Source organism: Cajanus cajan, chromosome 4, assembly GCF_000230855.2.
Source record: "Cajanus cajan strain Asha chromosome 4, NIPB_CcT2T_4, whole genome shotgun sequence".
Taxonomy (NCBI): Eukaryota; Viridiplantae; Streptophyta; class Magnoliopsida; order Fabales; family Fabaceae; genus Cajanus; species Cajanus cajan.
In genome coordinates, this window is record NC_138520.1 from 74,200,923 (window position 1) to 74,214,494 (window position 13,572).

Here is a 13,572-nt window from a genome sequence, read left to right on the forward strand (position 1 = left end):
GAGGAGGAGGCCCTGCCCAAGTTCCAGCTCCTGCTTATCCAGGTAAGGGGGGGGAGTGAGAACCTCGTTCAGGGGTGTGGGGATAATTGTTAGATAGTTGTTTGTCGGATTGGCCCCCAATCCCTTGCCGTTGTTCTGTCTGATTTTCTATTTACTCTATTTTGTTCTTTGTTGAAGATGTCGTTGTTCTGTTTGATTTTCTATTTACTTTACTTTGTTCTTTGTTGAAGGTGCCGTTGTTCTGTTTGATTTTCTATTTACTTTACTTTGTTCTTTGTTGAAGGTGTCGTTGTTCTGTTTAATTTTCTATTTACTCTACTTTGTTTTTGTTAAAGGTGTCGTTGTTCTGTCCGATTTTCTATTTATTCTACTTTGTTCTTTGTTGAAAGTAATAAATGAATATGAAATTAATGTTAATAATAAATGAGGTTTAATATGAACAAGAATGCTCTCTGGATCTCTGTGAATTCCTGTGCGGACCTTATGAGGAGTATTTATGACATGACCATGTGAAATATGGACAAATGACATGAGACCTAAGAATGGACTATTGAGACAAACTATGATTATGATACTATGACAAATAATGACATGATGTACTAAATGAAATTATGTAATAAGTTAAATGTTGAGTTAATGAGATTATAAATGTATGACATGCATCATATGCATATATATATTACTCCAGGTGTGCCGCTGAGGCCGCATACCCACGACTAACAAGGTGTACTTTATGGTCACCCACGATGTAACATGCTAACAAGGTGTACCTTATGGTCACCCACGACTAACAAGGTGTACCTTAGGGTCACCAGTGATGTAACCAGGTGTACCTTAGGGTCACCAACGATGAATTGTGAATCTTCCGTATGGCGCCACATGCATGCATTTATGAGTTGAGTCCATGACATCATAAGCATGATAAATGAGTATATATATGTGATATTGACTATTTATGTGTATTGTTTACATGTGGCTTATATATGTTGTGTGTGTGTGTGTGCTATCTAGCAGTTATTTCTGCACCTAAAACTGAGTGAGATGTTTCTCACTCCCTTGTTGTTTTTGTATATGTTTTAAATTGTGTTGCAGATGGTCAGCATCATGGGGATGTTGGTGATGAGGCTTAAGGCTTTAGTGGGGCATGCTCTGATAGGATGTGACATCGGGCATAGCCAGGCTTGTTTTTTTTTAGGGATATTATTGTTTTAAAAGCTTTAATTTTCTCTTCTTATGTAATTTTGAACGTTCTTGAGAAAAGACCAAAATGTACATCTTTGTTATATTTATTTATTATATGATTTGGGAGTATAAATTAATCTCTAACTAGGAGGCACTGCCACCTTTACTGGAGTTAATTTATATTTCCTTTATTATTATTTGTATATATATGATTTCTTATTTTTCACTAAATTGTATTGAAAATCTTAACTTCTTTTCTTTTATAATTTCTACACTGGAGTTATGATTTATGAGTTATGAATGTGAATCTTCTACCTTGTGATATTTGAAATATTTGTCAACTATGAAAGATTTTATTTACCCAAAAAGAAGAAAAGAAATATTTTATTGTTACATTTGTTGTATATTAATAATGGGGTAGAGGGTGTCACAGTTATGGTGTCTATTGTTGTAAAGTTGAAAAGTTGGGGACATATGGTGAAGATATATGTCCTATGTTGAGATACATAGTTCTAAGGAGATAAGTTGAAAGTTATTTTAAAGTTGAATCCCTTAGTACTGTATGGCTGACATGGAAGTAGTCGATCCATGTCATATGGTTGAATGACCAATTTGAGTAAGGTATCTAGTTAGAGATGTAGTCTTTGACTAGGTACTGGAGGGTGCGTGGTACTTGGAGGACAATGGGTGGGCTAACTCCATATGTGGATTGGTGATGCTAGCCAAGGTCGTGGTAGGCTCATACTCAAACCCTTCTATCCTGTCAGTAGTACTAGACTTCCGAGTTTAAGTGGCGCACCTGAGCAATCGCCTATTGTTGTCTATACCTGGTTCTCTTCAGAGTTCCTAATGTTGTTCTATACCTGACCTGATTGAGATAGGTCAAACGTTGGATTTGGTAGGATTTATGCCACCTAGACTGCTCAACCTCAGTTGTTGGAGATCTCCCAGTTGTATATGCGTGACGACACATTAAATATTAAGTTGTATATTATTGTTGTTATTGTATTAAAGTTGCTTCTAAGTTGTATGAATGAGTTGTGTTTTTATGTTAAACTATATGGTCGTTTGTGATGATGATTGAATGAATGAGTGGTATAGTATTTTCCCTATACTTGTATGGTTGATTATTGAACTCTAGCTTGCCCTTCTATTTCCATGTGGATGGACTGCTATGATCATACTGTGTATGGGAGTAGATCAGGGCTAGGTTAGAGCTGTTGACTGAGTCCGCTGCTAGAAGTGGAATTTTTTTAGTTCCTATTGTCAGAGTTACCACCTTGGGTAACAGTTTTGTGCTTGACCGACACTAGGAGATAGTAGTTTTGGATAACTGTATAAATACCTAATATTAAAAAAACTTAATTATTCTTATATATTTTCCATGTTTTTGTATTTATAAGTTATCTAATTTTATTATTTATCTTAGTTCATTGTTTTTAGTGCGATTCCACTAAGTGTAGGGATCATGACGAGTCGTTATACTTGTACTTTTATTACATTTTGAAAAAAATAATTATAACATAAAAAATTAGTAAATATTGATATTTAAGATAAATAATTTAACTCTAAATTAATAACATCAAAACTTTGTAAAAAATAATAAATTATCAAATGTTAATATCAACTAAAATGAAATTAAAGTTAACAGTGTTTATTTGTAAGAAAAATAAAGTTTAAAAATTAATTAAAATAAAATTAAAGCTCATTATATCTATTTATAAATTAGATAAAATTTAAGGATTAATTAGGATAAAATAAAAATTTATAATATTTATTTATAAATTAAAGTGATCGATTACTCTTTTTCTTGAATTTATATATAGATTGGAGGCTGTATAATAATTTTTCTGTTATTTTTCATATACAGTAATAACAATAAAATTTAAACTTAAAATTTTATGCTAATTATACAAAATCCTTACCACTAAACTGACCATATACGTTTGATATTAATTAATTCTGCATATATACTTCCTATAAGTGTTTTTTTTTATAATAATTTTAGATATTCGTGTGTTGCTGCGCATTTAAGCCCTACTAATGAATAAAAAAATATTTAACCCGACTCACTTTGAAGTGAGGTAATTAAATATACTTTTTTATGTATTTTTTAAATTTGATGGTTTTCTTGTATATCTTAAACTGGGATACTTTTCCCCCTGTCCCAAAACATAAACTGTACTGTAAAAAGCAATCGCTGAAATCTTAAAAAAAAAGCTTAGATCGTATCTCACGTTTTATTTAGCAAAATCTCAATTCTTAACAAACTAAAAAAAAAATATTAAATATACTAGCATATAAAAAATGTTATTATAAATATCATATATATATATATAAATTTAATTAATATATAATTATACTCAATTTTAATATTAATTTTAAATGAGATTCAATAATTACATTATAATCAATATTTACACTTTTTAATAATAATACACTAATATAATATATTAATATGTATTGTATTTATAGTGGATAAAAATATTTTAATAATAAATATTATGTATTTATGGAATGTATGTTCTTACATGATAATTGTTTTTTAAAATAATAAAATGATAAAATTTTAATTATAAAATTTTTCACCAGATAAAATGAAAATAAAAATTTCAGCGGAGAGAATTGATTCCCCACGACACGAGTACTAGATGCCATGGTGCTCGTTTATTACTACCATATGCACGGGGAGCTTGCAATAATGATATAGTATTAATATTGTGGATAAAATAATTAAGAATTATTCATACAGGAGTGGAAATGAGTTAAATTGGCTAGGCTACATTTGATAGGATTTGAGTTTCATCTATTTCTTAAATTTAAGGTCTGAACCTTTCATATTTACTAGACATGGACTTTTTTCAAAAGTATAACCTAAGTTGAAAATATATTTTTTTTTAAAATAATGTTCAGTTGTCACAGTTCAAGTAAGATCTTTTGAATAATAATTGCATTAAACAGTAATGAATATGATATTATAATGATTTTTAATCAAAATATTACAATGAATTTAGTATAACAATAGCACATTATTATTTATTTAAATAAGTCAATTATTAAAACTAATTTTTTAACAACTTTTTTTTAAGAAAAACTTAACCTAATTAACTTCGTAAAAAAGTCTTTTTTTTTTCATCTCTGGAGTATCCACCACCGACAGCAGTGACTAATCTCCTCGCTACGTTGGGTAAAAAAGTCTAAACAAGCTTAAGTTATAAGTGCTCGACAAATGACCTATTTTCATCCTTATAATAGAAGGAACAACATCTATGAAAGTTCAAACCTTTTTTAATTAATCAAAAAAGACTTCCTAAATAAGTAGTTATTAGAGGTTAAAGACTACTATTTTTCCATTATCCTAATTATCATTAACTTGAATCGTAATATAAAATTATTGTTGGTTTAATCACTAGGATTAGCCTAATAGTTGGGTGGGGTGGGATTGGGGTAATTAGAAGCACGAGGATCTATGTTCAATTCTCATTGCGACTATTTTTATAATATTTCCTATCTTTACCAAAAAAAATTATTATAGGTTCATGCTTAACATAAAAGTTGGATTGGAAGAACGCACACGCTCGCGAAAAATCATAGAATATAAATTATCATTTATATTTAATAACCTAATATTTGAATATAAATTAATTTTTAGTAGAAATAACAAAAGCAAATTTTAATAACATTTTAAAATTTTCAAAATTAAAATATAGTCTTGTATGGTAATTTAAGTTATTTATTATAAATCTAAAATATAATTTATATATTATAAATTTTAATTATAATATAATTTATGAGAAAAAAATTTATACACTAATTAACAATATAAAACAGTTTTACTGTATCATCTGATCATAAATATATATATATATATATATATATATATATATATATTTAAATTTTATAATAATTATTTTAAAAGTTAACTATTTTTTTTTTAATTAACTGAGGGTGTAAAATCTTCTATACCAACAATGCATGAACATTAATTCATAATTTATATATTCAATAACATTTATTAATAATAAATTTTTATTAGGTGTAAAATCTTCTATACCAACAATGCATGAACATTAATTCATAATTTATATATTTAATAACATTTATTAATAATAAATTTTTATTAGGTGTAAAATAATTATATATATATATATATATATATATATTATGCAGAAAAAATAATTATATATATGTGGTGTTATTTAGACTTGCAACATAATATAAAGAGATATCCGATCACAGCTTGCATATGGCTAGAGTACTCTCTAACGGTAGTAGGATGTTGGGTTGTTTGTCCAGCTATTGTATTTGTAAGTCATTTTCATTCGGTTACAACTATCCTCAACGATACTTCCATCCTCCTTCTATACACCTTATCTAACTCAAACACTGCATTTTTTTTTATAAATATTTTCTTGTTTCGCATGTGACTAATTTCTATCAGGAATTTAGTCCATTATTTTTAATATATTCTTTTTTTCAATAATATTTTTGTTCAGGTAAGGTCATTCAGTCATACCCTTCAGCACGTCGCTCAACACAGTATGTGGCCAAATAGACTATGCTCGAACTGTCTTTGCAAAAGCGTATCGGTCATTTACATTAGATCAGCCTAGTTGAGGGTCGAAAGGAATCACGCTGCCAAATCGGCTTGTCGTTCCTGGTTGCCGACACTCGATCGACACCTATGATGGTCGAAAGACCTTTGGCGGAGTAATTCATGGAGTCAGTAGTCATCTCTAGACAGTGATTAAAGGTTAATCATGTGTATAAGCCAATTCAGGACGTATTACCTAATTAGGTATCCTAGTACAGGTCCCATAGAGGGCAAAGTCATTAATGTCACTATAAATAGTTTGTATCTCGAGGTAACGTCACTGTTCATTAATCACTATCGATATTCGTACTTGTCTTGACTTGAGCGTCGGAGTGCCTTTTGCAGGTACTTCCCTCACTGGAATATTTGCACGGAGCTCTCGTTCGACTTTCAGAGTACGAGAAGATACTAGTGTGCCATTCACATAGGTACAATTTTTTTTATTACTTTTTAATATATTCTCTTTTTTAAAATATTTTTTTTCCATATATAATACATGAATATGAAATTATTATTAAAGAGATTGAAAAACTCTTCGGATCAATGATTTGTTGTTATTTGACCAATATTTTAATAATATTTTCATTTTTATATATGAAATTCAACTTAGAACAATTATTTGTTCATTTATATAAGACTCGTTTCATAATGTTTGATATATTAATTAATTTTTTGACTAAAATATTCTTAATTAAAATATATTTTCTTAATTTGATGAAATAAATTATTGATAATTTAAAAGACATACATTCTAATTAAAAAAATAAACAATATTATAAAAGAAAAATAATATATGACATACATTATATGCATATTAATTAAAATAAAAAGTAATATTTATTTTGAAAAGAATATATAAAAATATGATAAATTTATTATTATCAACTAATAAATTACTTTTCTTAATATTGATAAATTAGATATTTGAGTTGTATATAAAAACAGATAAATATTTATTTTATATAAAAAAATATTAAAGAATTATTTCTGAAAACATCCTTATTTAAGGATTATTTTATTTTATATATAATGAAAATTTCCTAACCATATCACTATTAGAATAAGCTGTTATAAGTATGGTGAGATGCAGTTTTCAAAACACAAAACAAGTATAACAGTAATAACAGTACAGATTTTCCCCCGGAATGACAGGCTTTCTTTGAAGGTAATCTTAACGTAGAGCAGAGATATTTTTCGACATAAAGACTCGAATTCCAAAATTATTTAAAACAATATATAAAGCATGTGCCACTTAAATCAACCAGTTATTCTTTACCAAAAAAAAAAAAAAACCAGTTATTATTTGTAAAATAATATTGTTTAAAATATTAAATTGGGAAGATGTCTAATCTTTGATTCAATCAAGCAGTATCTAGGCCCAATCTGGCTTTACGAACTGGGATTCTTCTTGATCAGTTAAGTTGGTAATTGAACAACAACAACAACAACGCAGGTCACACAAACTTGAGAGTGTACATTGGTGATAGTGGCAGATGTCGGAAGAATTAAGAAGGATGGGACAGTGGTACTTTTGCTAGTAGAAGAAAATTGGGGAACATATACGATAACAGTCCCTGAGTTAGGTCACTGGTTAACCGGTTAAGTCCCACTTGAATAAACAGGTTCTTATAATCATCTTAACTTGTGGTACATTCATTTTTTTTAATATAATTAAGGAAATGGTATAATTATGTTAATTTTTTTTAAAAAAATGTATTTATTTAATTTTTTAATTAATTATATGAAAATCAACTAATTATAACCAATTATGTCTTTCATCTTAATCGATTATGATTTTTTGTCATGAATCTAAGTTAAGTCATAATCAATTATGTGAATCTCATAGTTGATTATAATATAGTAGAAATTCTTTAATTTTACAAGTCATTATCGTTTATGATAGTAGTGTGGATGTATAAAAAGTAAAAATGAGAGGGAGACAAAGATAAAATGAAAAATTATGCATTATGAACTTGTTTTTATCGTGCATTTTGACCTTTTTGATGCATATATAAGATCAAAATGAAATTGCAAGCCCTACTTCAATTACATTACGTTTTGTAGCTACCTTCATGCATACCAAATAGACAAATACACATGCTCATCAATTATGTTGTTTTTCATTACTTGTTTACTTTCACCACAATCAAATAAACTGTAAATATATTTTTAACACTTATTATTTTTTAGGATTTTATTTTTAATTCTATTTTCTCTCATTTTTAATGCTTGTCTTCAAGTACAATAATTGTTAAATGATGGTGTGATATAGTTACGTTGATAGTCATATCATCAACTAGTTTCACGCGATAATTATGTGTGAATTTCTATTTTTCAAATTATGTTTTTAGTCCTAAATCTTTCAACAAAATTCACTTTTATATTCTTAATTTTTTTACTAGTTTTAATCCCTTAACTTTTCATGAACCTTACTTTTACTTTTTCGATAAATTTTGACCAATTTTAATAATTAATTACTATTCATTATTATTTTTTACCCTATCCTTTTAATATCATTGTCATTTGATGATGTGACAACTATTATTAAAAATTAGATTGAAAATTTGGGAGAATAAAAAAAGAAGGTAGTATAGTAAACAAAATTATTTGTCCTCCTCCATACATAAATCAACAACACACTAAATATTAGACTCTTTGCAAGCATACCAATTGTTGTAAGTAATAAAATAGATAGAAGTCTAAATAAAATCTATAGAGACTTGTGTTACAATTGATTAATTTAATTTAATGCTAATTAAGGAAAATAAAAAGAAATATTTGTTTTAAGAATGCATAAAAAATAAAGAATGTATTTTTAGGGTTTCAAAAATAAAAAGGCAAATTAAAATAAGAATTAAAAATTAATGAATGAAAAATATCATGGGTTGTTTTACTAACTTTCCTTATATGTATCTTTCTCAATTATTATCCGCTTTCAGTAATTATTAAGTTAATCAAATAGTCAACAAATATATTTTAACCATAATCCCTTAAACGAGAAATTCTAGATCGTTTAAGAGAAATCTCGATTGTAACATTGTACTTGTTGGGTCAACAATTCTCTTTACTTGGTTTTATGTTGTTATAGTGATTTGTGGTGGGTCGGAGAGTTTTAGTGCTTAACCCCTTTTTCTTCTTTTCTCTTAGTTTCTCTGGGAGTTTTAGAGTCATGTTGTTAGTGACTAGTTGTTACTTCAAGCATTCGAAGCTCAGAATTAGTGGTGTAGGTGTAGAGCTCAAAAGCTCAAAACCATTCTCTTCTTTCTCTTCTCCATTCTTGATTAGCTTGACGTTGAGCTAAGAGAAATTAGAACTTGATCTTAGTAGATTGTGGTGTTTCATGTACCTTGATTCTTGTTGAATGTTTACTAACATGTTTGATTTTGGGGGTGGGTGTTGTATTTTGTGGATCCTTAGTGTTTTGGTGTTCTTGGTGGAGAAGGGGAGGTTTAATGGTGGCAAATTGATGTGTTGTTGTTACACGTCTCATTTTCTTCAAATTATGAGTTGCATGTTGTTATAATTGAAAAACTTTGAGTTTGCATGCATGTATTTTTGTATAGGTTGAGAGAATTTGAGGTTGTTATTAAGTTATTGATATTCTTGAAGTCATGCATGTTTGTTGGGTTTGGTCGCTTATAGTAGCCCTTGGGGTCACTCAAAGAAATCTTGGATCGTTATTCAGAGATACTTTCTAGCTTGGGTCAATTTAAGTGAATTTTTGTTGCTTCAAGCAAGTTGTCGAGCAATCTAAATGAACTATGGTCGCTTAGAGTGAGTTGTTGGTCGCTTTGAACAAGTTGTCTAATAGCTTGAAGCTAACTATTGGTAGCTTTGAACTAGGTGTTTGGTAGCTTTGAGTTGAGTGTTGGTAGCCCCGACCAAGGTGTTTGGTAACTTTGAGCCAGTTGTTGGTAGTTCAAAGTTAGGTGTTTGGTAGCTCTGAGCTAGGTGTTGATAGCTCTGAGCTAGGTGTTGGTAGCTTCGAGCTAGTTGTTGGTGGCTTCGAGCTAATTATTGGTAGCCTAGGGGTGCTTGAAACCCTTGTTTCCTTTTATACTTGTAATCTTCTTTATATATCTTGTAGTGTTGTTTGTTTTACATGGTGTATGATGATGATTGTAGGTAGTTTTATATATTGAATTATGATGATGTATAATGATGATCAAAGTTATTTTTGAAAGTTTTCATATCTCATTATATGAATATCAGTTGCGGCGCTTTGAAGGTCAAAGTTGAAAACCCTTTACCGAGTGAGTTAACTCTTAAACGAGAATGTTTTTTTTTGTGTCTTCTCTAGGATTAATATGGAACAATATGGAGGTTTGGTATATCCATATTGTAGTTGAAGTTTATAGTATAATTGTATTTGTTCTATACTTTTGACTATGTGTTGATTTATATTGTTAGTTCTTTATATATTGATATGAGATAATGTATATTTGATGATTTAACTATTGATAATTGAATGTTGTAGAATGATATTGGTTCCATATATATTGATCTGAGATGATATATGTAGATGTTTGTATGGTTGAAAAATGATAATTGGCATTGATATGATATGTATGATTGATATGTTATAGTTACTTGGTTGGAGTGTTGAATAACCATTGGTATGTTGTACTTGATTGAGGTGTTGAGCATTGGTATGCTATTCTTGGATGAGTTGTTTAACATTTGTATGATATGCATCGTTGGTGTGATTTGATCTTTATATGCATTAACTTGGGATAATGTATATAAATGATGTGTGTTGAGGTGTTGATGCTGAGAATATTGTAGGCATTATAGTATATTGATTGAATTAGGATTAGAGGAGAGAGTATTGTTTTAAAAGTTGATGATTCTATATAGGGAATCTTTTTATAGCACTCTAGGAAGCCAATTGTTGAAAACCCTCCTTAAGTAAGTGCTAAACTCCTAGAGTGGATTTTGTCGAGTCTCCTCTAGATCCTTAGTCAATATGGAGTAAAATATGAAGACGACGACTATCACCCTTAATTGATTATTGGAAAGTTTACGTGGTTCTTTGAGGGTACGTAACTAGCGAGCTAATTCCACAAGTGTTTTGGTAATGTATGTCATGGTCATGGTATGCCTATGCCTAGCTATACTAGTCTTGATTGTGGAAGCAGACTTTCCTAGTATAAGTAACAACACTTGATAAATCAGAGAAGAGATTGATATTCTATTTTAGTTGTCGATCTAACAAGTGCATTGGGATTGAAAACGATCAAGGTTGATTTGGTAGAGCCAAACTACTTAGACTGTTCAAGTGTTACTAGAGATCATCGTAGGTGAATGCGTAAAAAGCATTAGTTGAGGTGTATGCATATGATGTGGTGTGATTTTGGTGTTGTTCATATGCTTTGTTAATCATATTGTTGAATGGCATGATTGTGGTGGAAATTTGATATGCTTGAGTTGTTGTCTTTCAAACTTGTTGATATACCATGTTGAGGTGATTTGTTGTGTTGATATGTTGTAAACCATGAGATGCTTTGTTGTTGGTTTATATGTTGGTGTTGGTGCTTAGTATAATTGTTTTACTTTTATAGTTATTATATATTGATTTTTTTGAAATCTAGTTTACCCTTACAAGTTTCTTGGTGGTTAGACTATGATGATAAGGTTTTTCATGGGAGTAAGGCAATTGGAGGCAGATGGTGACTTTGGTGAGGTCATGCTAGTGTGCGGTTTTGTCTAATGTAACCAGTTTGTGTAGTTATTGCTTGATTGATAATTGGGATTTTTTATTTCACAGTTGATGAATTCCTACACACATACACACACACACACACACACACACACATATATATATATATATATATATATATATATATATATATATATATGTGTGTGTGTGTGTGTGTGTGTGTGTGTATGTGTGTGTATTTATGTATGTATGTATGTACATATATCTAAGTGATGCGAATATATGAATCCTAGGTAGTTGTAGTAGCTTTCTGCTGCTTATTGCTTGATTTCATTAAATGTAAAGACCATGACAGATCGTTACATCAATTCCTTGGCAAAGTTTGCAAAGAAACTCATATTAAGGTTGGAGACATAAAAATTGACTAATAAGACTTATCTTATTCCTAGTTATAAGCATTGTTAGTGTTATTCTTCAAATCGTAGTTTCAAAAAGACTTTTCCAACTTCAATTAATTCTATGGGATCATGTTGAGGGTAGTTATGCCAAAACAAGCATTAAGAATAGAAGAATAACAATTAACTAAATAAAAACTTTTATTGGATAAGCACAAGAAAGACTTACATGTAATAAGATAGCTACGTCAATTCCTAACAATAGAGAACTTAGTTGCTTATGACTAAAGAATTCGCTCACAGATATAAGGCTACCATTGTCACTCTTTAATCTCTATGAGTAATACTAAAAAATGATGTAAGTCACTACATCTCTCAAGCTCTAATTTTATAATGTCTTAAGTAGGTTTTTTCTATGTAAACCCACTTAAGCGACAACTTGGCTCGGTTGAGCAAGTTTGATGATGTATCCACGGTTGCATTGCTATGCTAGCTCGCTCAAAATGCTCAAATGACTCGCTTGAGCAAGCTTTTCATGGTGCCTTAGGGGGTCTTCTGAGTTGGATCACTTGGAGCGTCCAAATGGCTTGCTTTAAGTGGGCATAAAGTTGTTTAGAGCACGTTTTCCTCTCGCTTTGAGTGGATGCTCTCAATGTTAGCTCCTTCATCATTAGCTCTTTCTCACAAAACTTAATAAAAAATAAACACCTAAAACTAAAAGAACTCTACTAATTAATCGAACAAAATTAGAATACTAATTTTTAATAAAATGAGACTCTAAAACATAAGATATGCTAGATAATTGCTTAAATTGAATAAATATATTGACATATTTAATAATTATCACTAAACCATAATCTAAAATATAAAATCAACTATAGTGAGCAAAATTTTAAAAAGGATACTAAAAATCACAAACTACTTAACCCATAATCAAAACTTTAAGCATCAAAATTAAATAATTTGAATCTTTCTATACTCCAATCCTTGGCTCAACTTTTAAAAAAAATTAACATTAAACTTTACATAAAAGATGAACACAAAATGACGATGATGGGAAGAGCGTGAGACAACAAAACCAAATTTCAACGTCGTGAGAATTTTCAAATAAGTTTGATTTGTGCATTGTAAGTTGTTTTTTGGTTTATTAAATCTCATCATTGTTTTGAAAAAGATAATACATGGTGTCACTACATTGATGATGTAGGTGATGAGATTATTATATTATTACTTAATAAAATACTTGATAATAATGACAAAAATTGTTAATGAAGAAAATTTTAATAAGTAAAATTAGTCAAAATTTTATTTAAGAATTAAAATTTAAATTAAAAAATTGAGATTAAATACATTTAACCTACTTAAAAATAAATTAAATTTGGATAGCCTCTTTCTTCACTTTTCTTACTTAATTACTTTTATTGCGTTTCTAAAAAAAATTTCTTTATTTAATTTTTTTTTGTCTTCAATAAAGTTAAAACCATTTAAGTTAATATAATATCCCAATTGCATGTAATTTTGAAAAGAAAATTATAATCAAAATAATAACTAAAGAAAAACAAGTGCAATTTTTTATTTATACCAAAATAAAAATATGATTATGGTAACATAATTTTGTTGATGATGAAATTAATAATATGTTTCCTATTTTTATTTTCTATACAATGACAATAATATTAATCTTAGAAATTAATACTTTGTGCACATATTATACTCAAATTTCACATCTTAAACGAACCTTA